This window comes from Zalophus californianus, chromosome 12 (genome assembly GCF_009762305.2).
Source record: "Zalophus californianus isolate mZalCal1 chromosome 12, mZalCal1.pri.v2, whole genome shotgun sequence".
Taxonomy (NCBI): Eukaryota; Metazoa; Chordata; class Mammalia; order Carnivora; family Otariidae; genus Zalophus; species Zalophus californianus.
The window spans coordinates 24,273,790-24,301,646 of record NC_045606.1 but is presented as its reverse complement, the minus strand read 5'-3'; the positions used below and the strand labels follow the sequence as shown (position 1 = coordinate 24,301,646).

The window sequence follows — 27,857 nt, the reverse complement described above, 5'->3', positions numbered from 1 at the left end:
ATACAATAGAAAAAAATTATAAACATCTATAATATGAAATAATACGTATCACTAAATTATACTTTTCAAATATTATAATTTAAAACTTGTTTTGGTAGTAAACTTAAATTAAAAAAGTATATTGGACTTCACACGCTGTACTAAGGATCTTTTAGAAACAAACTCTTATCTTTTGGAGTACTTGATTACAGGAATTACTATAGGTTTGAAATGATTCTTTTAGAGTCATAGCAGTTTAAATAGGACTGTCTACAGCTTTTCTTGATCTTTGAATCTCAGACAGAAATTCTATTTTTTTCCCACCTCAAATTATATTATAAACAGTAAGATGCCATGTGGTTTGCAACGGTTCAGATTCTGGACTTTGAAGTCAAGTGATTTAGATTTAATCTGGGTCTTAATAGGAGAGTTTCTTTGTGGCTAAATTTTCTCTAAAATGGCTGCATCACTAATCAAATAAGGTTGTAAATGTCAAAAGTAAATGAGATTATGTATAAAAATTCCTATCATAGAAAATGTTATTTTGACATGTTATCATGAAATATTATTTTTTAAAGATTTTATTTATTTTTCAACAGAGAGAGAGACAGCGAGAGAGGGAACACAAGCAGGGGGAGTGGGAGAGGGAGAAGCAGGCTTCCCGTGGAGCCGGGAGCCCGATGCGGGGCTCGATCCTAGGACCCTGGGATCATGACCTGAGCTGAAGACAGACGCTTAACGACTGAGCCACCCAGGTGCCCAATCATGAAATATTATTTTGAACAACCATACAATTAAACAGTAAAATGTTATTTCATATTGGCCAATTTTTTAATCTAACAAATGTATATAGTGTAGATAGAAATGATTATTTGCAAAACACTGAGATGACAATAAAATCTGATGAAAAGATTTTTTTTTTTAATCTATAGGAACTTAGAGTATCACAAATGGAGAGGTAGCTGCTAGCTTAGGAGATGCTCCTTAAAGCTTTTAGCCATAACTTGGGCCAGTGAACTAAAACAACTTGTGATTATATCAAAAGACAATTACAGAATTTGTTCCTTCGGAAACAAAAAATCCACAAGATTCAAATGTGCTTGAGTAAACAGCACCAAATATTTTCATGAGAAATAAGGGAAGCAACTATAAATTCCAAACTTTTCAGTACATCCTGTGCAAGTACTGTCCAATTGTAAGGACGATGTTCCTCCCAGGCTAACCTATTATCTGATGATGGTGGATTGGATTCATTGTTCTGGTATAGTGATTCTGGTAAATAAAGATTTTCTACATATTTTTGTCTCATAAAATCCAATGGACCACTGGACTTTATATAGCAAAACCTTTTTAAAATTTCATTTTGATTATTTTCTGAACCAATATTGGAAGCAATGCTTCTTTTAGACTCAAAAGACATTACTAATTCAAAACCACATAGGAGAGGACTGAAAATTGCATGCAAACATTTTAAAAATGTCTTTCACTATGTTTCTTGATAATTCCACAACTGTGTGAGATTCACTCCAGAGAATTTATGCCATTTCCAGTATGAATTAACTTACTGTAGTTAAATTGAAACTTTAAATTTTCCCAGAATGATTTATCCTTTATTTAAACTTGGTGTCATCACTCAAGTAAATAATTTACTGATATTTGTAATAAGCTTCCTACAGAGCCAAAAATATTAATTTTGATTTATTTTTATTCTCCTACCTACCAAATTTTGCATAATTTACACTAATTAAATCTAAAATCATTGCTTAGAATATAATTTACTGTTCCAAGTAGCAATTATAGTATCTTTGTTCATTAAGGAAAAAAACGCTTAGCAAGAACATTTCCAAAATACACATTGCATTTAACCATCGTGACAAAGTTCACCAAAAATTAATAGATAGAAATAATAGACAGAATATAATAGGTAGAAAATTAAACACACTAATGACTCTGTCAGGTAAATAAGAAGTTAATTGCAAACTAGAAAGTACATTGACATAAGAGTGGTAAGTCATTTATAACAATTAATGCATTATATTACTCATGAATTTTTATTCCTAAATTAAATTAAAAATCAGGTACAAATAGCCTAAGTGTACAAGGAAAATTTCAAAATAATCAAATTGGATCATAAATCATTTTAAATATTAATAAATGTTTACAGAAGATTTTAAACATCAAAAAATAGAATGCCATTGACCATTGGACAAGGTTTTAATATTTTTTAAACATAAAATGTAGAAAGACTAGTAACTTGGAAAACAACACAAACCTAATTTTTAAATAAAGTCTAATGACTTTGAAAAAAGTTACAGCTTTTTATTGTTATTGTTCTACAACTCCTTAAGAGTGTTTATATAGTAGAGTCATCTCCTATCACTTAGGAGATAGAAATCTTTTTTGTTAAAAACAAATCATATGACTTACCTTTTAAAAAGGCTAAGCAAGATTTTTCAATCAAAGGCTCAAACATTTGAACAGACAGTTCTTGGTAGGACCAAATGGTATTCTGCAGAAAAACCCTACACTAAAATCCTCGTTACATAAAGTGTGTGATTTTAAATATGCTTTAAAAAAAAAAGTACGGTATCAAATCCCAATGAGTGGTTTGTTGCCAGAGGAATTAGGAAAAGAAAAAAAAAGAAACCCACCCACATCACACTACTGGTATGGCTCTTAACGGGTCTATTTTTATAGTCTGGTGAGGACCCATTACCTATATCTGAGATACTCAGCAGACTTTTTTTTTTTTTTTTTTGGCCATTTTCCCATCCAAGTAAGTCAGAGGCCGGAGAAACAAAAGGCACTGACCTGCTGATCTGCCTCTAATATATCCTATTTTCCTGCACAATCATTATTATTCCAGATGATGAACTGGATCGGGGGGTGGAAAGTGTAAATTAGGACGAATTAGCAATCTTACTTCCTTGTCATGAGTTAGCTTGCAAAACTCCATGAGGTTGAAATAAAATGCACTTCTCTGTACAGCATTAATCTAAAGTGCAGAAAGACTAAGGATTTTGAAAACAACTGGAGACACTGTCAATCAGCACGGATGATAAACTGACTTTAAAAAAGGAATCGCATATTGTTCTAACTAGAAAGTCTTCACTGTTTATCATTTTCTGTTAGTTTGCCCCAAGTTTCACGAGCACAGCAAAATATCCATGTGAAAACAAAAAATTAAATTTCCCTTAAATTTCTTCAGCCAAAATACAACTATTCAATAACATTTAAATAGAATTACATTTAAGATGACCTTTTAGTGTAAAAAGGTATATACGTAAGGTACTTTAAAGGAAAGGCAATATTTAAAATCTAACAAAAACAAAAGGTCTTGTGGGGGAAAGACTGTCAATATTAAGAATCCCTTCTTACAAAGAAATTCCCAAAATCATGTAAGGAAGATCAACACCTTTACAAGGTGAAACCGTCATCTAGCAGACAGGCCAGCTGAATACATGCCTCCAAGTCAACCTTGAAATAAAGTGAGCTGACAATAACAGGCAGAAATATATTTAGTTCATTAGATCCTATTTAAAGCAGCCCTTCTCATTGGATTGCCTATGCTCTCCCTTCCGAGTATGTGGTGAATCTTTTATTTGTTAGCACTGCGGTACAACTGGACAAGAATCTCAAGTGCTCTTTTTTCCCTCAAGCATTGCCTTCTTTTTCCCCAGGTACTTTCACTGACACATTTATTTAAAGACGAATGCTTAGGTATTAATACTTTAGGCCTATTGGGCTTTTTTCTTTCCAAATTTTAGACCACTCCATTAGGATAAAGTAGAAATGAACTTGTACAATCCCCTTGTGATGTATGCTTTTCGTTTCAACAGAAGAACTTAGAGATTTCAGGTAACTTAAAAAAGAAGAGTCCTTTAAACTGTGAACTTTAATCTTTGTTGTATTAGTAAAAAGGTAATAAAAGGGCTGTTTCAATAACTGTCTTAAGAGTATCTATTTTGTTGGATTTAAACTGCTTTGATATATTTTCTTCTCAACTTGAATTCTCACACATTTTCCCCGCCCCCAACATGACAATTCAGAAATAGCTCACAGACACAGGAGTTCAGATAGTTCCTGTTTTAAAGAGCACATTTTAAACATATTGGAAGGATAGTTAAATAACAATGAAAACATGAACACCCTTAGAGAAAGATCCTTCAGAAAAAGAAAAAAAATACAAGCAAAATAGATGCTTTGACACTGAACTTACTTGGATCACTCATCAGTAGCCCAATGTCATCCAAACCCTCTGACTGTCTCTGGAGAGGGAAATGTCACACACTCCCAAGCAGTCCAAAGAATCAAATTTACATTCCCAGAAGCAGCTGTGTTCAATCCCATAGACAGCAGTTCCTGAGTAGCTTTCTGAGTCTTGTGTGCTAAGACCCAGAGAGAGCACGGCTAAGTAAAATCTGTAACCATACATTTAGATCGTGAGCAAAAGCGCTACCTGGAACAATAAGGTAGACAAACACTGTACCCATTTCTGAGTAAACAATTGTTGAGATTTTCATCTTGAGAAAAGAATATGTACCTACAGTATTTTGAAGGGATAGATCTTACACGAGAGTACACCTTGCCTTATGTACATCCACTAGAACACTAGATAGATCTAGTATGATGAAGGATAAAACTTTCAACATAATAAAGTCCACTTACGCACAGTTCTCTTTTTTTGTGACCACATAGGGTTTGGAATCAGACAGACAAGTGAATCCTGGTGTTACTGGGCACTGGTTGTATCGAGTGGGCGTTAGCAGTTAAAGGACCACTTACTCTTATTCTTCGTAATCAAAAGATGGACAAAACTCAGTAAGAGGATGGTGAGAAGAACTAAGTGAGGGAGTTGTTTGCAACACTTTAGAGGGGCTTGATTACTAGCACTCAAACTCAAACCCCTTCCGTTGGGCCCCTGACCCTTTTCTCCCTTCTATTTTCTTGTGATTACATAGCACCATCCCACATAGATTTGGCTTATATTTTTTGTCCTGTTTTTGCATCTGTTAGAATATTGGCTCCATCAGGAGGGGGGCATTTGTCTGGTTAGTTCACTGCTGAATCCCCAGAGTAAAGAACAGACTCAAAGCTGGGAACCAATTAAATAAATGGACACACAATAATTGTCATAACCATAATAATATTTTATAAGGAGTCAGAATGGGGGCCCCTGGGAGGCTCAGTAGGTTGTTTCCGACTATTGATTTGGGCTCAGGTCATGATCTCAGGGTCATGAGTTTGAGCCCCACATCAGGCTCCACACCAGGTGTGGAGCCTGCTTAAGATTCTCTCTCCCCCCTTCCCTGCCCTCCCTCTTAAAAAAAAAAAAAAAAAAAAAAAGAGTGAGGATGACCAGAAATCCGAATTTACTAGGCTGTCTGTTCATACCATGAATATTCAATGGTTTGATTGGGATGAAGAGCATCTGTTTTGAAAGTTAATGGACCAGAGTTTGAACTTGGAGTTCATCACTTCCTAAAGTGTGTGACTTGTTGCAAACTACTTCACCTCTCGTAGTTACGGTGGAAATATTGCCTTCTCAGAATTGTTGTAAAAATGGACAGTGATAATATAAAGGATTTAGCACAGATCCTGACATATAGTGTTTAATCAATACTTGCTATGGTGATCAATGGCTATTAAGCAAATGTTTATTTTAGGGAATTAAAGTAATATAGACAAATAAGAAATTTTGAAAATTACAAAAAGGTGTAAAATGAGAAATTCTTTCAACCCCCAGCTCAGGTATGTTCTCCCCAACCGCCTAGAGCTTTATGAACTTTAAATTTACGTACATGTGTATATGGAATAATACATATACCAAATCATACTTTATGCAACCTGACTCTTCTCAAATTATGTGCCTTGGAGATATATTTTGGATAGAGTTAATGCTCTCTTTTTCCATTATTGAAAAATATTCCATAGTAAAGGATGTACTGTCTTTTTTAAATACCTGATCGCTTATTTAATGGATACTTTTTATTTTTATTTGCAGTTCTTTAATCTTACCAAAAAATGCTAAGCATTCATATACAGGTTAAAAATTTTTTGAGTATAGTTGACACACAATGTTAGTTTCAGGTGTACAATATGGCGATTCAACATCTCTGTATGTTATGCTCTGCGCCTAAGTGTAGCTGTCATCGGTCACCATACAACACTATTACAATACCATTGCATGTATATATAGTTCTGTTTCCTGATCTAGGACACCAGCAAACAGCAGTGAGTGAAATTTCTAGGTCAAAAGTGTGTACGTTTTTTTTTGGGGGGGGGGTAGAGTTTTACCAAATTTCTGTTCATATTTTTACACCACAATGTGTGAGACTACCTGTCTGCATACACACTCATACTGGTTTATACTGAATTTTGAGTTTTTAACAAGTACTTTATTTTTATTGTTTTTTTTAAGATTTTTTTTTTAAGATTTTATTTATTTATTTGACAGAGAGAGAGAGAGAGAGACAGCGAGAGAGGGAACACAAGCAGGGGGAGTGGGAGAGGGAGAAGCAGGCTCCCTGCCGAGCAGGGAGCCCGATGCGGGGCTCAATCCCAGGACCCTGGGACCATGACCTGAGCCGAAGGTAGACGCTTTACAACTGAGCCACCCAGGCGCCCCCAACAAGTACTTTTATATTGGTAAATACTCAAAAGAATGTAGTTTAACCTACTTTCTTAAGTATATTAGCCATTTCTATTTTAAAATATTTGTGAGGGGTGCCTGGGTGGCTCCGTCGGTTGACTGTTTTTTGACTCTTGGTTTTGGCTCAGGTCCTGATCTCTCAAGGTCCTGAGACTGAGCCCTGCGTGGGTTCCATGCTCAGTGGAGAGTCTGGTTAGGATTCCCTCTCTCCCTCTGTCCCTCCCCATGCTGGTGCACATGCTATCTCTAAAATAAATCTTTAAAATATTTGTGGTTATATTCCTGTTCATCTTTTTTTTTCCTATGACTTTGTCCTTTCCTTGTTAATTAATAAGGAATAGGCCAGTCTTCTGACATTTGACAGTTATAAAAAATTTTTTGACAATTTTAAATTTTTTTATAATTTTATACTAAAATTTAAAATTTTTATGTCATTAACTTTCACAGTAATTTCCTTTTAAATACTGTGTCATGCTTTGACTCTCTTCACTTCAAAAATACTAAAAATAATAAACCTTCTTTTAGTATTTGTATGGTTTAAATAAAATCCTTTGTAACAGTATTTTCAGATAAGCTGATTCGTGGAATTTAACACTTATGAAGTAAAAGAGGAAGAGTAAAGTGAGTTGAGTAACAAATATTGCAACATATTTGAGAAACAGATGATAGATGCATTGTAAGGACTCTAAAAGAGGGTTCACATGGCCTGAGTTCTGATCACTGCTTATTAACAACAAGATCTGTGGACTCAGTAACACATAGTCTTTGTACTTCTGATTTCCTTTCTTGCCAAAGAGGATAATCATACAGACTCCACCTACACCCTCAGGCTGAAAGATCAAATCAGATATTAGGTTTAAACCTAATGCAAATCTGTATGCAGCCTCTATTAGGAGATGGAGTTTTTTAAGTGATTTTTTTTTTTTTTTTTTTTTTTTTACAGTTCAGGAAATGAAAAGAAGAATCTTAGTATAATAGACATGGCAATTGTAGATTGTATGGGTACGCAAAGACCTATAAATTATGATGATGACATAATAAGGGAGCTCACACACACTGGAGCCTTGTTCAACTAAGTCTTCCACCTGTGTTATCTCATCAACCCGTCACACCACCTCCCTGGGCTCTTTAGACAACTGAGGTCACAAAGCTAGTATGTGCCAAAGCAAGGATTAAAACCCAGATAGACCGAATGAAAAGCCTATACTCTTTTCTGAAAGAAAAAAAAGAAGATAACAAGTCCTTGATCAATACCTAATTTTGCATATTCTTTGACACATTTGTACAAATTGAATAACAATTTTATTTTTTTTAAAGATTTATTTATTTGAGACAGAATGAGAGAGAATGAGATAGAGCATGAGAGGGGGGAGGGTCAGAGGGAGAAGCAGACTCTCCACCGAGCAGGGAGCCCGATGCAGGACTCGATCCAGGGACTCCAGGATCATGACCTGAGCCGAAGGCAGTTGCTTAACCAAGTGAGTCACTCAGGCACCCTGAATAACAATTTTAAATAACCTGATGTTACATCGAGAAGAAAATGATTTCTAACCACAAGGGAGAATGAGCAGTGAACATAGTCTGTAAGTGGTAACAGAATTATTTTGAAATTCAATAAAATTTTTCTAAAGGCCTGTAAACTTTCTCAGAACATTAGTTACCAGTGTCAAACTGTAAGTAAAATCTGTTTTATCACTTTAATCTTTGGGGATAACTAACCATAGAGATTTACATACACACATACATATGCATATTTATGCACATAGCTGTGTGTGTGTGTTTGTATGTGTATAAACATACACCTATTATTTTCAATTGCTACCTTGCTTATTTGTGAAAGCATTAAACCAATGGCATGTTTTACCTGCTTTCTATGGTGAGGAAGGACTTTACATGAAGGAATAGAAAGAAATAAATATAGATGTACATAATTAAAGACATAACAGTATAATGTAATGCCAGCGAAAGCTGGAGAGATTAAAACAGAGGCCTGTAAAATGGCCTTAAAAAGAGAATTTCAAGGACATCACCAAAGGTAAAAGGCAGAATATCAGGGTAATTAAAGTTTAGATTTAAACCATGTGATCTAATGAATTGAAACACAGGATAAAAGCAAAGATACTGCATTAAAATTAGAAAATGAACTTACCCATATGTTTAATAGAAGCCATCGTAGGAGCTGTGTGTAAAAGAGATTAAAGAGAGAGCACCTCTGTGTATGTGGCTGGTGCTCATGTGGGCAGGGCCAAATCAATATGTAAATTTTACAGGTCATCTAAAAATGTTGACAGAACTAATCTTTACTTCAACAGTTTGCAAAGCTGACTCAACTCTGTAAGGGGGAAGAAAATAAGTCAACATGTAAATGATACTAGGAAACACAAGGAAAAGATATGATCAACACAGTTGTCAGAGTAATTTGTGCTAAATGGAAAATTATTAGGGGGGAGAAACAGAAATAGTCAGGTAATAGGATAACTAGGTCTGAAAACATGGCATGGTGAAATAGTAGGGAAAAATCACAATAATCAATAGGGAAAACAAGCACTTAGTTAACAAATGCCAAATTAGAAAAGGTTGAGAAAAAAATATATACAACCAACTAATTTGAAATTTCAGAGGACAGAAATATTTAAAAAATGACTGAATTGAAGGTGCAACACATTTTATTCTTAAGAAATGTAATCTGACTACAGATAGCCCCTGAAGTGGGGTCTTAAAAATGAAATAAAATAATTTTAGGAAGGGTTAGAGAAATCAGTTTACATTCGTGTTAGCTCATGGCTTGGTCAAAATAATGTGCTTTAAAATGCTAAAATATCAGGTTTTTTACTGTTTAAGCACCAGTTAAAAAATTGAAGAGTGTGGCAAATGTATAACAATAAAAAAATTTACACAGAGAAATCAGCTGGATAATGAGAATCAGTGTGATTTTGTTCCATTTAAGAGACATACTAACCACTTTAATTATATGGACATCCATCCCACCAGACAACCTGTTACCTTAAGCTTAAAGATACACAACGCTTGGACATCAGATTCCTGTAAGAGTTAAATGTACATACATGTGTACATATGCACACACACATATGCGCACGTGCACGCACACATGCACACATATGCGCCCACACACACACGTGCACACACGCACACATATGTGCAGACACACATGCACACACGCACACATGCACACTTTTCCAGGGACATAGGAGCATACCTAATTAGATTTCTTTTCAAAGGTGAAAAAAAGTTTCTAAGAATCATGTTATACAACAATTTATTTAAAAAAATCACCACACAGGAAAAAATGTATTCTTGATACCTTTCTTTTTCTGTTTGTTTGAAGTGGAAAAGTTCGACACTACAAAGAATCACTTGGCACAAACCCTGCATTTGAGTGACATGGCAGCTGCTGCTAGAAGGTTGAAGGGAATATAAAAAACAGTCTGTCGACCCTAGAGTGAAATCAAATCAACTTCATCATCCAGCTTGGTTCTTAGTGGGCTAAAGGGAAGGGTTTACTCTTGGACAAGCCTGAGTTTTTTGTCTTCAGAGAGACCAATAAGTTTGGTTGAGAGTGCTACTTATCAAATGAACTCCTTGGAAGAACTTGAAATATATTCTTAAGATTTCCAAGACTCCATAGGATTCAGGGTGGGAACATTTTACTCTAGATGTATTTTTCAGTTTGAATAAAGCCTCGTACAATACTCTGTAAGAAAAACAACAAAAAAAAAATCGCATGCATACATAGACTGTTTATATAAACCTATCTGATAAAACTTCCAGAAGCAAATATTGACCTGGAAAGTTTATGAATCATTTAGCTCACGTCCTTTACATATTCCAATGGGCATAGCCCAGATACCATAAACATTAGAATCCAGATGGAATAAAAAGGGGTACACTACCACTCTGTGATGCATTAGACAGATATATGAATTCAGAATAATTCCAAAATATCCAAACCCTGAGACCGGCCTACATGTGTCTCTGTGATTGCTGGTTGTCTGCTTCTTTCGTGCAAGCAGAGGTAGAGATAGAGTCAAACCTTCCCTTTGTAATCACACTTCAATTCTGAATCATAAAGAAGTTTGACTTGCCTATTAAACTTCATTTTGGCTGTGACACTTTAATAGCAGCATTAAAGCTTGCGTTGCATTTTGTGCTTTGAGAGTAGAACTGATAAAGGAAATCACCTTGTGGTAACCATACTAGGGAGGTTTAAGTGAGTTTAGGCAGCGTCAACCCTGTCTCTGTCCAAGTCTCTGTCTTCTTCATAGCTCTTCAACAAGCCACCAACGACTCAAAACATGCTTCTCATGGCCATCCCTTTCAGATTCCTGAAGGTCCCTCTTCTCTTTTGTTCTGAGGGTGTTATTCATGTAAACAGCAGCAGCTTGAAGAAGATTAATTGCTACAGAATGTCACCCTTGCATGACTCTACTAGTCCTGCTAGTTTTGTTCTGCTTCATGACCTCTCCTCTCCTCAACGACTGCTGGGACCCAGCTGTTTTCTTGGCTACTGGGGCTCGAGGTCTCTCGGTTGTGGTATGTAGGCAAGCAAACTATGCTCCTCCACAATGCCTCCGGTTCATGGGTAAGGACACAAATGTGAACTGGAGTGCTTATGTTATCTGAGGGCTTTTCATTTTATTCTGTGACGCTCCTTCTGTTAACAGCACAGTGCTTTCCTGTTCAGAGTAAATGCTGAGAATACTATTGTTTTCCCAAGCCACAGATACAAGGCTTGGAACAGCATCCTCCATGTATTCCAAAGGCTAAAACCATTTTCTGGATATGATCCAAGAATGTTGCTAGGCCTGTTTTTCCTCTCATCCCCTACAACCCCTCCGGGAAAATTGGGTCAACATGGCAGGTTGGAAAAAAGAAGGCTACAATGAGTAAAATCAGAGCTGAAGTAAGTCCATAAAAGCACGGAAACCATTCCATTTCATGAATTAGCTCAACTCAAAATTCAAAACCATGAAAATAATTCCTATGTTATAAAGTGGCATGTCCCCAAATATTGTTTTTATAATAAACCTCAGCATTGACTTCTCTCTTTCACGAGCTTCTCTGTTTTAATTTTTCCTTCTTTTCTTCCTTGGTTACCCTACATGTATCTGTCCTGGTTGATTTCTATGTGACTATTTGACATTTCCTTTTTTTCTTTCTAGTATTCTCTCAAAAGGGTCCATGATTTTGGACATGTAGATTTGGAGTTGCATCCAAATTACTTAGTGCAGCTGCATTTACAAAAGCACAGCTCTCCCTAAATCAGTGGAAATCATGAATTCATTTGACCCTTCACTCCTTTTACAAACGGACTCACATTATCCTCTTAACAGATATTTCTGTTTTGAAAGGCACCAGCCTCCAATGGGAATTCAATATACCAAATATTACCAGAAAATATTCTAGTCAAAACTTTGCCTTATTTTGTCACTTATTCTTTTAACCTCATATTTACCATCCTGTGCAATAGAAAATATTTAAATTCTTCAAACTATGAAACTCAAAAAAATGAAGATTAAATTACATTTGTGCTATTTACTAAACTTACTCTGGCTTAACTGCCATGTCACCTAGGTGAGGGGAAAAAATGCCGTGTGATTTTCTTTTTAAGTCTTTTGGTGCAAATTTATCACCTGGAAAACTTTTCTTTCTAGAATATTCTACCATCGTATAGGTCACTCTTTCGATCTTCATCTGATCCTAGGCAAATAGAATTAAAACCGAGAATAGATAATGTCTCTTTTGTTTGTTTAAGTCCAATACATAAGTATTAAGACATGTCTTGGGAGATTGGCTTTGATTTTTAATGATGAAACATAATGAATAAATCTGACTAAATTCAGCCATTTTAATTGACTAAATCATGATCTGCAAGGGATATGCTTGATAATTTCCCAGAGGAAAGAAAGACAGTAACATTTGTTCAGGAACTTCACACCCTCAGATCCTTAGTGCCTCCCATGTAGGGTGGAGCAGCTTGTGCCCTAGAAACCATGAATGGCTGACTCAGCTTTTAAAAATGCCTTTACATATCAAGTTCATCAGGAAAGATTCAAAAAACTGCCTCCCGATTTTGATTTATAAAGGTTTTGGTTCTAGAGGCATTGCCTCTAAAAATACAAATGTTCCATTTAATATTTTCCTTTAATTAAATAGGGAGTGTTACCAGGACATACATTTTCCCTCAGGACTCACAAAGACGTTGGCCAGCATTGCTCAATATTAGTGGGAATCACTCTTTCTATTATTATCTCTCCCCCCTCCCCATCCTCGATGTAGAAGAATAGGGAAACACATACTCATGCTGCTGGAGGACTTCTTAAAACCTCAAGGAAAGTCAATCTAAGTCAAAGCTGACACCGAAATAAAGGGAAGAACAGAGAAAGTTAAGGAGAAAGAACCAGCAAGTTTGATCCAACTATGCCTCAAGAGTACTACTGGAGTTTTCAATTATGTGGACCATCAAAAATCCCTGTATTGATTCATCTAGTTTGAGCTGAAAGCACCCAAACTGATACCTTGAGATTCTACATAAAATGTGGACCTTAGATCACATACATTTTAAACAACTAAAATATCTAACCAAATTCTGGCGCATTAAGTGTGGTCAAGAAACACGACCTAACCAGGAGGCCTTTAAAAAAAAAAATAAAGCAAGAAATATGGTTTTCAACACCATAGGCAACAGATATATTAATATTAAGCACATATAAAATATCATGTAACTACATTTTCTTCTATGTATCTCCAGAACTTTTTAGTGTTATACTCATAAAAAGTGTTACAAAAAGCTCAATTCATCATTTAGTTGTTTATTCAAGAGTTGCAAGGGAGCCTGTCACAATGGGGCTCCCTGTAACGTATGCACTGGGAACTGTGTTGGTAGTGTTTATCTTTATATCTCAGATTTTAAAATAGCGCCTACCAGCTAACAGGTGTTCAAATATGCATTGAAGAGATACTGAAAAATCTATACTAGAGGTATCACGGCAGAGATCAAAGAGAGACATGGGTATGTTCAACACTGTGGTAGGAGAGGAGGTACCAGGTTATCTGATAATCAAGTTTAGAATGACTGGTTATTTTCTAGGTGTTTTTTATATGCAGTAGACAACAGGCATGAAATCAAACCAAGAACAGTTGTGATCTGCTTTAAGCAAAAATCTGCATGTACTGAACCAAGAGTCTGATTCTTCCACATTAGAAAATATTCTTACGAAGGGCTTTACTTCTGCCATTCCACAGACACTTAACTGAGGAACTGCAATGCAGGGATGTAGGACAAGCTCCTACAGAGTAAGCTCTTTGCAAGTGTTTTAAATGACTCTAATAGACCAAGTGCGTTTATGGGTCCACAGCAAGGAAAAGACATATTTATTCAAGTGAATATTTCTAGGGTTGCCTGAGTGGCTCACTTGGTTGGGTATCTGACTCTTAATTTCGGCTCAGGTCATGATCTCAAGGTCAAGGGATTGAGCCCCATGATGAGCTCTGTGCTCAGCGGGGAGTCTGCTTCTCTCCCTCTGCTCCTCCTCTACTCATGTGCGCACATACATGCTCTCTAAAATAAATCTTTAAAAAAAAATGAAGATTTCTAAATTTGTTCAAATCATGATTCAATATTAGATGTGGACCATTAATAAGTGATGGCGTTGTGTTGTTTCGCCTACTAGAATTTTTCCAAGTTTTCCAAATAGTATACTCTGCCATCTAACTTTTTACATGCCAATCTATCTCTCTATAAACTAATTTATGTGATCCCTTGCTAATAGTTTGATTCCTCTGGGCTGTGTAGAGGATTTGTTCTGGACCGCTCACTTATTTTGTTAAACAACGGTGGGCCTTTCTCTGACTTCAAAATGCACCTTTGTCAAGGGTGTTAGTATGGCTCAGTCATTGGCGCCTTACACAAGCACCCCTGGGAACTGGCTTCTCTGTTCTGATAGCAGTTAGTTCCAGAAAAATGGCTCAAGTGCTGTCTTTGTCCTTATTTCCACCTGTGAGATGAGACATATTAACATTAAGTTGGGCATTGCCCAGCTGAATAGACATGCTGGAGGATTCAAAACACTGATCAATTTCAGAATTCTGTAGATATGAATGAGTATAAAGAACAAATTGAAAATATCACCAGATGTATCCTTCTTTGTCCCATGAAAACCTGAGTCACACTGATTTTTTTTTTTTTTTTTTACTCTCAGGAGAACCCTTAATACAATCAAAACAAAATCTCTCTCTCTGCTACGGACCGTGATAAACACAGGGGGCAACAGGGAGAGCAGATCAATACAGCACCTACCTATGAAAAGGGGCAGAGGTTACACTTACATATAGCATGACTATATAAAAGCTGTGAGGATATGTCATTAAAATCTGAAAACATGTCTAAAAGCAGAAAGGGCACAATAGTTGCTAGTGCACTGCAGGGAGCAAATAAACTGAGGATGAGAGTAGGTCTCTAAGGTCTTTTCCATTATTGCAAAAATGTGCTTTCCAAATAAATTAATTATCTAATACATTTGTGTGTCAGAAGACATGGTTTATCGCCTAAGGTGTAAGATTTTTAAAAAATGATATGGTAAAACACATTATATGCAAATAAAGAGTTAATATAAAATGAGAATATCACTAAAATATACTACATACATAGATACATTCACAGATTATTTGTATGGAACTATCCATCTAAGTCAAATTTACAGAACTTTCTTATTATCACGGAGATTAAATACTTTACTAGTCTTCCTTTCTCATGCTTTCAATGTAATGAAAATCGTTTCTATAAAAGCAAGGTAGGCAATGGAATAATAACCAACAGACATAATATATTTGACATAACTAAAATTACACAGTAAACTTAAGCTTAATTTTCATGTAGTTTCTATCCATTATGAACTATAGGTCACTATTTTAAAATTTGGTAATCTGTGATTTTTAGTTTGATTGTATAAATAATAAAAAATACTGTTACAACAGAGGATCTAGTCTGAATATTCTTACCAGCAAAGTATGGAGACGTGGCATAATGCCAGCTGCGTTGGTTCTGCATTCACTGATAAATTGGGTTGCCATAGCAAGCCCATAGTCACTCAGTTTCTAAGCAACCCAAGACTCCACAGACTTCAGATACTCAGGAATTCACTGATCTTTCATCATCCTTGAGGGAGAAATATGAAAACCTATGGTACCAAATTCAGTGGAGGATTCCCTGATGACCCAGTAGAGCAGCGACCTCCTATAAAGTGCTCCTGTGTTGATATCCATTTAACTTATTAAATAATATTTGTAGTGGGGAATTGGTTTTCAAAGTGTTAAGTGAATGATACTAGGTACAGAAAATAATCAGTACCAAGTATGGATTGGGCAAATATTTGTTGAATAAATAATCCAGCTGTCTAAAGACAAAGTCATTTGCATAATGCTAGCATTCATAAAGTCCTAGCCCTTTAATATAAAAGAAAATATATCTGTTTAGTAGCATTACCACACAGCATGTCATGTCATTTTTTTTTTGTTTTGTTTTCTAATTGTTTACTTTTAGGTAGCATGTGTAACTGTAAATCCATAATGGCCTGTGATCTGATATTGACATGTTTAATTATGGCTTGTCTAGAATCCTTAAACAACATTAAACCACTCAGATGTCAAACGGAATTGTATAGCTCTGAGGTACAAGCAAGGTCACGGATTATTCTTTGAATGAGGTTGTATTAGCATTTCCTGTCCCTGTCTATGTCAAACAGTCTCTCCCCTCAGTCCCCTGTCTTCACACAATATGCACAGAGGTGAACCTAAAGCTGTCTTGTAATTCACAAGTTTCACTTTCCAACTATTTAAGATAATCATGGTGAAATAAAGTTAAAGCATACAGATATTGTTTGTTGCTGCAGAACACTGTATCACAATGCAAGTCAAAATAAAATGCCACGACTAGAAATGGTTACATGTGACCGGTAAAATGGTTCTGTCTGAAGTCTCTAAAAATTTTACCTAATTCTCGTATCTGGTCTTTGATGCCTCTCCTATTATCATTCCATGTGGCTGGTTCTTACCATCAAAAACAGTGTAGGAATGATGTGCAAGTTGAAAACTGCCTTTAATTTAATGGCTAATTCTCTAACGTTACATCCTATAGTCCCTTAGCCTTTGAATCAAAGATTCGGTAACCCAAGTCGGATATACAATACAATGACCGAGTTCTCTAACCTGAGTATAAAATAAAGTTGCAAAGTCCCCTCTCAAACAAGTCACAGTAGCCACCTGTTGACTAGAGCCATACCAGGAGTGTCAGCAGGACAAACTCTGCCTGTGACCTCTACCAATTACTGTTGACTCGAATTGGGGAAGGATAGCTTCTTCCTTCTCCAAGATTGGGAAGACAACCGCTCTGCATTACAATCTTAATATTCGAGAGTCCAAAACTTGCATCATGTTATTGTAACCGCCTCTTCACGTAAAAAGTGACCATCTGTGATTTAACAGTCTTCCTGGGCACTGATATTCTTAAGAGGAAAAGATAACCATGCACGAATTTGCCCTTTTAGTATGTTGTTGCTCCATTAAGATATTCCTCCATTGTTGCATGTATATAAGCACTTGTATGTTGGAGGGTCTGGATACTTTCAAATATCTTTGAATATCCTCTTATCACTTAGTATTATACTTATCACTGACAAGATCACAGCAAAGTTACTAACACCTGACCAACTCTTTCCATTTTCTTTTAGATACAACTTCTCATCTAAACGCTTGGGATAGGCTGCCTGTATGTCTGGGTCTCAAATACTCACCAAGAGAAGAGAAAAATACAAGTAGAGCTAACACTGGACAAGAAGAAAGCAAAAATCAGATCAACGGAGAGATTTTAGTATTGCAGGCACCAGTCTTGAGTCCTACGTTGTTAAGCTAGAAAACTTCACAGTGATTACATAAGCATAATTACCAGTTTGAAGTCCGATGAGAAAGTGCGAAGCCACCAATATTAACTCATTTGCAAAATGCTGGTTGGAAGAAAATGGAATTAACACTGATAACTGTGGTTGAGTTTGCCCCAAGTGCCGGGTCAAATCATGGCTGTACATCGGTCAGGCCTACCTCCCAGTATCCAAGAATGGCTGTGGAATTTTGAGTGACACTCCACTGGGGCAGTGGGATTCCTAAACCACAGTGAGCCCTGTCGCCAGTATTTACCAACCTCCCCAGCTTGAAAGTGAGCTGCTCCTCACCCTGGTTCTTTCCTTAAAAAAAAAAAAAAAAGAGAGAGAGAGCGAGCGAGAGAGAGACAGAAAGAAACAATTACTCTGTGACGTTTAAAAGAACACAGAAGCAGGTCCCTCTCCAGGGATCTCCCTACTTACTTTCTCAAGGCAATTCCCTTGACTCTTTTCATCCTGTGTCTTTGTTATAGGACTCTCCAGCCCTCCTAGGAACTACATAACAACATGCACACTTGTCTTTAGGATAAGAAACAAAGCATCGATGCCTATTCTAGTTTGTGAAAACTGGAGATAAGAGGCTTCTGGTGCAGGGCCTTGAAAAATGAACAGGTTCGGGTCTACAAGAATCATGACATTCTTTGGCCATATGAGAGAACCAGGAGAGCAATATTTGGTGGGTATGTTATTATATATACAACTCATCAGAATAAAAAATTAAAACAAAGACACTCCAACACCAAATCAAGCCATTATGGTATATGCTAAACTGGACAAAATAAAATATGATTTTTCCCACATCATTTAGGCAATAATTCCCTGGGGATTACTGTTGAGGACATGCATCCTTATCCATACACGTATTCGATTAAGATTTATCATGTGGCCATGATGTGACCAGAGGTCTGCCACAAAAAGGAAGAAAGCATGACTCCTACCACGAGGTTTTCTGTAAAGTACTTCAAATACTTCCATAGAAAATACAATGCGTGAGTACTGAGCACTTTTAAGCTACCTTCTTAAAATGGGCTGCTACCCTGGTTGTGAACACTCCCTGTTGAGCTATTTAGCATGTAATCGAAGTCTATAATTTCATTATCTTTATCTCCTAAAATCCGAAAATGTCCATGAAAATATATACATGAGGTTTTCAGTGGTGAAATGAAAGATTTATGAGTTGCCTAGACATATGGCTAACTCCCTACTCTAACGTTACAGGCTCTTAAAACCCACCGAGCCTAGTTGCCTAAGGCTCAGTTGAGAAATGGCCCACTGTCTTAATTTTGATTTGGGGGCATTCCTGGTTATCTGCCTAGACCTGGGTGGTTAGCTGAATTCCGTTGTTTGCATGGTAAGCACATGCCTCTGAATTGTCCATGTAAGAACTACTGAGCCTACTGAGGGTGAGGGCTTCACGGAGCGTGAGCAACAGGTTGAGTTCCAGCTTTTCCTGCTTGCTACTCATCTGCTTCAGTCAGAAGCCAATCTGAGAGAACTTTCCATTTTGTTTTGTGAAGGTCTGTAGCTCGCCCTGCTGTTAGTTATTGAGGGCTACCAATATTTACTAAGATAACCTGATAATAGTGCATGCTCAAAATTGGCTTGGATCGTTTAGCAACACCTACCTGCAAGGAGCTCACAGTCTAAGGATATAGCTCATACACAAAGGGTAATTCTCTGTATATAGTCTAGGGTAGAAGACCACAAAGTTTCCTGGGCTCCCAGAACATCCACATTTATTCAGATATAAATAGCCGTGACTCTTCGTTCAAAGATCTTTCACCCACTTCTGTGTATGACACATTTCTTCTCTCTGTTCATGACCTTTATGCTGCAGCATTTGAAGGAATCTTAGAAACATCTGGTCCCGATCATTTAACAGAAGAGGTTACAGAGACCCAGAGAGCCGGAAATGCTTGTTCTACATTGTCCTAATAGTTTTCCAAACAAACAAACAAACAAAAAAGACCAAACAAAACCTCAACCAGAATACTGCTTTTTCTCCTTATGTTTCTATTTTCTCCAATTTTTACCTCTTTTTCACATATCTTCTTCCAGATTCTGGCTTGATAATTTGCTAAGGCAATGCTTTGATTTTGTGTGTGTTCCGTTATTCTTTGTTCTTCTTCAGCAGTGCTAGTTAATTTAATTTAATATTCAGTTCCTGGATAATTAGAATAATTTTCCCCTCTTTTTGATTCCCATATGCTAGACCCTGTTACCAGAGTGAAGTTTTTAAAACTATTCTGGTTCTTGCTTTTTCGACTTTTCAAATTTGATTCTAAATATTTAAACATTTTTAACAATTACTTAAATTATTAAATATGAAAAGAAAACATTTCTATTTGATTAATATAATCTAGTTCTTCCCTTTCACATGGGACAATGTGAAAAATTCCTGGAAAGGGCAAGGGAGAAAACAAATATTTGTTAACATGATACCATGGGCCAGGCGTCATGCCTAAATGCTTCCATGTGTCATTATTCAAGACCACAAAAAATTCTGTCATTAGGTATTGTTAGCCACATTTTTACGGAAAAGATAACAGAGAAAACTAGGAAAATTAGATAAATGCTTAAGATTTTCAGTATTAGTATGAAATGGATGACCTTGAGTTTATGTATCCAAGTGACAATATCAAAGATTAGTAGAAAGACAAAAGGATATGTGGTTACATACAAGCATTTCCTTGCCCAGATCTAAATCTTTACCTTTTGTCAATATAAAGCTCTCAGCAGATGCATTTTGCTATGCTACTTTGAGATTTTAGAATTATTTTCATTACTTTTATCGAGAGATTAGAGTTAAATAAAAGTGAATAAATTTGTTGTCTTAAAAATCTATTCCTCTTGACACTGGATATTTCTGGGAGCAGAGATATGAAAGTAAATAAAATATAACCTTATCTTCATGGAGTGAGAGACAGACATACAGAAAAATTATTATAATAGGAAAACAGGTGATCTAATGGAAGATTTATGGTGCAGTGGAGGACTAACAGAGGGGGGAGGTTTCAGAAGGAGAGACGCCGAGCTTCACAGAAGACCTATTTCTAGTTCCTTCCATAAGCACATGAATCAGACAGCAATTACTGTGTATTGCCCAACACAGAGAAGGGCTGTAAGCAGAGGATATTTCTCCATCTTCAGAAATATACAGCAATTTCTACCAGAAGGCTAGTGACTTCAAGGAAGAAAGTATAAAAAGTTGTTGCGGCAATATCAAAATGAACAAGATTAGAGGAAATTAATTTCCAACTGAGTGCCTGCTAAGTTCGGGCACTGTGAGGTCAAAATGTGGTTTCATCCTAAAATTCAAAAGCAATTTGTGTTAAGTTGCCGAGAGTTATAACTTTGCATAAGCAAGTCCAGGAAAGAACTAAAAATTCTGCTTCAAAGCACACAAAAAATTTACTTAATGCTGAGAAAAAACAAAACATCCTAGATGCCTTTTACGAACATCATTGGTTGTTTGAAACCTTCACAGATAATCAAAGGTCACTTAAATTTAGAAAATGAGTATAAACATATTGACTGTTATAAAAACATATCGATTTAATCTGAAAATAATGAAGATGAAAAATAAAGGTGTATATATAACTTTGGAAGCACTTTAATGATTTTTATATCTAAAACTAGGCAGGCTAAACATATCAAAATGTACACGCTTATGACAGTTATAGATTTCCTTTTTGTATTAAGTACATTTTAAGATCTTCGTATATTTATATATCTCTTGTTATGGGTAAAATCTATCATCTTACTGTAAATGTTAGGCATTACAGAAAGCAAACATTCATATTCATGCCTCGGGAAACAAGAAACCTGAGGTTGTACAAATACTAATTCACAAAAGATAGAAACTTAAGTAATGCATTCTTGTTTAAAGAAACTAAATGGAGGGGTGAGGGGTGGAATTTGTTTCCATTTGAACGCATAGAGGAAAAATTCTTAAAGAAAAATTTCTCAGTTTTTCTATTTTTCATCATAAAACACTCTTAAAATATGGACAGCCTACATTGTAGCTTTAGGTCAGGGAGGTTGGCTTTCTAGAAGTACTGATTGTCCTTTTATATCCTTTATTTCCTTCACTTTAAAAGTCTTTTCCCAATCCCAGATCACTGATTTTAAAATCTACTCCTACAGGTGCCACCCAAATATAAAGCTTTCTGGTCTTACTCATTTCGAGGCTTTCCTAACCTTACAAGGCAGAGAGGCAATGTGAGAATGGAACACTCTCTCAGCATGCAATCCCCCCTTCCCCCAAGCTCTGTCAGGCAGTTCATCCTGGAGTCTCTCCCTCTTTATTGCTCAAGTGGATTAGGTAATAAAACGCCAAGTCTTGCTTTCCTCTGTCAAATAGGTAACTCCCTAAGTCCTTGGAGGTAGGGACTGGATTCCTCTTTCTCCAAACGTCACTGAGCTTCAATGTTTAAACTCACAGATAAATGTTCAGATATATGGGCAAGCACCTAGAATGAGACAACTGGGCAAATAATTCTTTTAATCTAGTAAATAACACCCAAATGGTACCTTGTGCCCCTTCATCCTTAAGGTTAAGTACAACCAAAATTATTTCTCATGAGTAATTTCAACAGTCACTGCACTTATCTCCAGAATCTGATTGCAGGGCTGGTTGACATAGTCTTACCGTGTGTTGCTTGACTTTTTTTTTTTTTAAAGATTTTATTTATTTATTTGAGAGAAAGAGAATGAGAGACAGAGAGCACGAGAGGGAAGAGGGTCAGAGGGAGAAGCAGACTCCCTGCTGAGCAGGGAGCCCGATGTGGGACTCGATCCCGGGATTCCAGGATCATGACCTGAGCCGAAGGCAGTCGCTTAACCGACTGAGCCACCCAGGCGCCCTGTGTTGCTTGACTTTTTAAATAATCACATTCCCCTTTTTATTTCTTGTAATATCACATTGTATTTAATTTGCAAAATGATCGTCTTATCAGAAGCACTTTTTTTGGAAAAACCCACGTTGTGTCACGTTATATTAATGCTTACACTGAGGGTGTTTACTACAGACCAGAAACCATTCCAAGAACCTGATATGGGTCTAAATGAATCTTTCTCACAACCATTTGAGGGATTATCGTTTTGCCAGTATTACAAACGGCAAAAGTCCCCAAGTACTGAGAGGGGAAAGGGCTGACAGGTTAAGTCTCTAGCTCAAGGTCAAAGAGTGCTGAAGCTCTGGCTGTGTCAACGGGGATGCTTTTATCTGCAAGGAACAGACTGCTCCAATAAAAGTAGCTCAAAATATGGAGGAACACTGACATCCTTGTCAAATAATACCTATTAGGAAATAACAATCAGCTTCTGAAACGCTACCTTTTTTCAGGAGCAGCCAGTGTAAAACATTGTGCCGTTTTACCATCTTGAAAGCACAGTCATTTGCTCAAATTGCTTATGCACGTGCATGTGTATGCCATCAACTTGAACCAGAGACCCCGGAAATGCCACGGGATCTCCTGTCACCTAGAAGGGTGTGTATTTCTTTAAAGGGAGAATGTTCCGTGTTAAGGTTTCAAACTAAAGTCAAAGTTTAAAATAAAAATCCAGTCCAAGTTTCCATCCCTCCAGGAAAGAGAACTGTCTATCCTGACAAAGGGAACGTGGACTATAAAATTCACATCCATGCAACAAAGAGAAGCTGTCCTGGTAACCTCGAGAGGCTTTTCCATTTGTCTTGGCAAGAGTGAACCATCACAGTTGGCAACTTTGGTCGTGGCTGTTTATTACTGAAACGGAAATGAGCTTCAGAGTCACAGACTCTTGACTTTGAAGAATTTCAAAAATGAAATTCTATTTTTCTACATTTTGTTTTTTACTTCAAGCCTTCATTCTATCTGGCCCAGCATATTTCATATAGCCACTTTTAAGAAACTTCCCATTTTTTATATTTCTCAGTCATTTCAGGTTTAAACTCTCAATTACAGGTTTCTCAGTAGGTGTTAGGTTCAGAGGAAGAGAGGAGAACACAACATACCCTCTAAACCAGTGGCTATGGCTTTCTCTGTCCTGGCCATGAGCTCTTGGCAGATCATGGCTGTTTTTCTGTTTACTTACACAACCTTCTAGAACCCTGAGCACACTGTTAGGTCCCAGGGTCTTCCTGAATCTGCTTCTAAACATAGCTGCCTATACACCACATAGAGCCCACGATACACCACTGCTCTTGTGCCCTGATGGACACGGTGTTTTCTGAGGCTGTTTTCTCTGAGTCACACCTCAGCTCTGAGATCCTTATGCTCACCTGAGGGGAGGGAGGGGAGAAACTTGTCTTCAGCAGTGTGTCTATGGCACGGCCGACCACAGTAGCTCTCTGGGATTCCTTCACATCTAAGCTCCTGGGTTCCCACTTCCATTCAAACTTAATGCTCTTTTATCTGCCTTGGGATAATGTTGAGAACAATGTTTCAGGGTGGTCATAACTGCTTTCCAGAGCTCTATTAAAACTGAAGTGTTGGGGCAACTGGGTGGCTCAGCCTTAAGCATCCGACTCTTGGTTTTGGCTCAGCTCATGATCTCAGTATCATGAGATCAAGCCCCATATGGGGCTTTGTGGGGCTCCATGCTCAGTGCAGAGTCTGCTTGAGATTCTAGCTCTCCCTCTCCTTCTCCCTCTGCCCCTCCCCTCACTCATGTCCTTTCCCTGTCTCTCAAATTAAAAACAAAACAAAAAACTGATTAGTCACACAAAGTCCATTTCTTGTCTCCATTTGAGGTCCTTCCCCAATTTGCAGCTTCCTATTTTGCAGTTCAGAGAAGATGAAGAGCGTGGGAGGGACAAAACTATGTGGATTAAAAAGTCACAGTAACATTTTATCCTATTAGAAAAACTGTAAGTTGTAGGAAACAATCACATGGAGTCCTAAGAATATATTCGCAGAACTCTTAGATCCAGGTAGAAGGAAGTGGGATTCTCAGAAAATAAAACTAGGTAATTACATAAAGCATTTAGCACTGTAATTGGCATGGTTGAAAAAAGGCATGTGAACAACCTATTCCTGGTTTAATATATCTACAGCTAGAGGTAAATATATTTAGACCAGGTTATAGGAGACTTAAATGCCTATGCATAACCTGACGGAAAAAAGAAGAAGAAAGAAAAGATGAAGTACTTTTAAGACTTTTGGTTAAACGTGGTGGATTGAATGTGTTTTCAATGGCACCTGAAATTTCATTAAAATGAAAGTAATAGAGCTTACAAAAACATGAACGCACCTGTTCAGCCTAAATATTTAGATGAGAGAGGTCAGAAACAATCCCAGATAGGCCATGGATTAGCAGCGTGGGGTGTCATGGGAAGAAGGGTCTAACTTGGTTGAATATTTTTGTAAGTCCTAAACCCTAGATCCTCTCTCCACATACTCCACTCAGCCTGCTCACTCTCCTTCCTCGCCCTGCTGAAAGGTGGGGTCCTTCCTCTTTGGCAATATTGAGCCAGAGAATTCTGGACTTAAGAGCAGGAGGCCCACTTAGGGGCATGAGGGAGATCCACGCTGAAGTAAGTTTAAGCAAAATTCCACACACTGATTCCTTTTCTCTTGCCATTTCCAGAACTTTAGCAAGCCAGAAATGAGAGGATTCTTTTCTGGGGGAACTGACTGGTGTGAGAGAAAACATGTTGATAGGACTTCCTAGTGGAGGTGGGCTCTGGGGGAGGACAGTGACATGGCCAGGACCTTACGTGATTCCTCCAGAGCGATCATGGCCAATAGAAGTATACCATGGGCCTCACGCTATATATACTTTTGACATGTCCAGTAGCCCCATTAAAAGCATAAATGGGTGATATTAATTTTAATATTATTTAGCCCAATATCATAAATACCATCATTTTAATCAATTATAATAATAATCTGTATACCTAATATATTATTCTGTATTAATTAGGTTACAAAGCATAATTTTTTAATAATTAAAATTATTATATCTTCAATTAACGAGATATTTTACCTTTGTTATACAAAGTCTTAGAAGTCTGGTTTTTATTTTACTATTATAGCACATCTCATTAACCATAGGAAATAAACTGAGGGTTGCCGGGGGCGGGGGTTAACTGGGTGACAGACATTAAGGACAGCACGTGATGTGACGAGCACTGGGTGTTATATACAACTGGTGAATCACTGAACTCTGCCTCTGAAACTAATAATATGCTATATGTTAATTAATTTATATAAATAAAATAAAATTTTAAAAAATAGCACATCTCAGTTGGGACTAAGTGCATTTCCAGTTCTCAATAGCCACCTATGGCTAGTGGCTACCCTATTGGTCAGTGAAGCTCTAGAATGAGATTCGTATTTATTTCCCACCATTTTAAATATAAATGGACAATCATCAGACATTTGAGGAACACCTGACCTGCAAGACACAATTTAAAACAGACAAGCAAACAATAAGGATAAATATAAGAAAGGGGGAATAAAAAACACTAAATATTTTTGTGATTGATGTCTTTAGGCAACTAAGAGAAGAGATTCCATCCTGAGGCTAGTGAAACAGAAAATCGTAAAATCATAGAAAGGGAAGTAAAAGGTAGCAATCTGGGAAATGCAAGCGATGATCACAGAAATAACAGAGTGAGCGGAGCTATTGGAATTATCCGGGTCACGACGTTCGTTGTACAGAGAGGAACCAGAGAGCACCGTCACTGGGGTAAAACAGATCTGACATTCCCGTGAAGGCGTCTCCAGGGAAAGCAAAATAAAATCAGAAACAAAACGAGGAAATAAGGATAGAATGCATGAGTATTTTCCAGAATCGAAGGATAGAAGTCCCCAGAGTGTAAGAAGTCACCCAACTATATAGCACAGTGGATTCACAGGGCCCCAGGCTGTGTCCTCGCTGTCTGTACTCAGGAAGTTTCAGACTATCAAGAACAAACAAAAGATCTTAAAAGCCTCTGGTGGGCTTGGGAGTAATGTCACACGCAAGTCAGAAAGACAACAAAATTCAATAGCAAAGCTGGAAATTTAGAAGTCACACGAGCAATCTCTTCAAAAATCGCAGGGAAAATTATTTCCAGCTGTCATTCTATAGGCAAACACATTTTCAAGAGTGAGGATAAAGACATTTCAATGTCTGCAAGTTCCCAAATTTTGCTTGGCTTTTACCCTTTCCTAAGGAGCTCAAGGAACTCCCAGAACAGAAACCCTCCACCAAAAGCAAGGAAGTAAACCAAGAAACCAGAAGACAGAAGGTTGAAGACATAGCTGGTCTGACAACTGAGAGACAAAGGGAATTTCCAGGAAGAAATTTAAAGGAAGTTTCAGGGTAAGAATTAGGTCACAGGTCTGGGGGTGTGGAAAGATAATATTGGATCAGGAGGATGACAGAAGATTGAAGGGGGCAATTATCATCACCAGGAAAAGATACATTTGACCAGAAAGAAAGCACTCATTCCAAACTTGTGGCTCTACTTTTCCGAAAATGTATAATATGAATGCAGACAGTCAACAGTATCAAAAAGGAGCCACATTGGTCGGGTTGTAAGAAGTGTGTATGTGGAGGTAGTGCGTGAAGTGGAGGGAGGGTTCTGTGTGTGTACGATAAAAGCTAGGTCCTTCTCCTCCACAGGAGCAAATCAAAGCTAATGTGTAAAGGACATTTTTTTTTTTTTTTTAAACTCAAGGAATAACAGCATAGGTACGTTATCTAGAAAATGCTCTTTCTCCTTGAAAGAGCCATGGGGGATGGGAGAAGACAGGGAAACTAGGGCAACTGGATTTTTTTTTCTTTAGGTGCTAAAACACCACTTGGCTTTTTCTCACATTCACTTGAAAATTAAATACATTTCTTGATTTACTTATTTAAGATTGTATTTTTTTGTGAGGGAGTGAGGAAGAGAGTGAACACTAGCAGGGTGAGGCACAGGGGGAGAGGGAGAAGCAGGCTTCCCGCTGAGCTGGGAGCCCTACATGGGGCTCAATCCCAGGACCCTGAGATCATGACCTGAGCCGAAGGCAGACGCTTATCCGACTGAGCCACCCAGGCGCCCCAATCAAAATACATTTTAAAACAATATTATATTCGAATTGAGATGTCCACAGTAAGTACTTACCAATCCTTTACTTTTTTTCCCTCACCTCGTTGTCTCTTACCTTCACTCTCTTGGTTCTTCTTTGTCTTTATTTTCTTAGGAATTTCCCAGGAAATTTATCTTCTCAGAAAACTGCTTTATTTTTTACTTCACTGAAAAGATTGAGGTAATCTGATATAGTCTCAACGTCTCCATAAAAATAGAGTACCTGCTTCAC

The 27,857-nt window shown here is 37.2% G+C and overlaps 1 protein-coding gene across 4 annotated transcripts in view; it reads right to left on the bottom strand.

The window, feature by feature from the left end:
* CD36 (CD36 molecule) overlaps positions 1 to 27,857 on the bottom strand; it is a 76,721-nt gene that overhangs the window by 34,840 nt on the left and 14,024 nt on the right. For 2 of the 4 annotated variants that reach the window (XM_027573245.2, XM_027573244.2), the window contains exon 1: positions 2,407 to 2,746. The exons of 1 other annotated variant lie outside the window; for it this stretch is intronic. The gene's annotated coding sequence lies outside the window, so the exon portion shown is untranslated. Of the gene's footprint in view, positions 1 to 2,406; positions 2,752 to 27,857 lie in introns of those variants that run through there. One more of the 4 variants, XM_027573248.2, reaches the window with a different exon arrangement.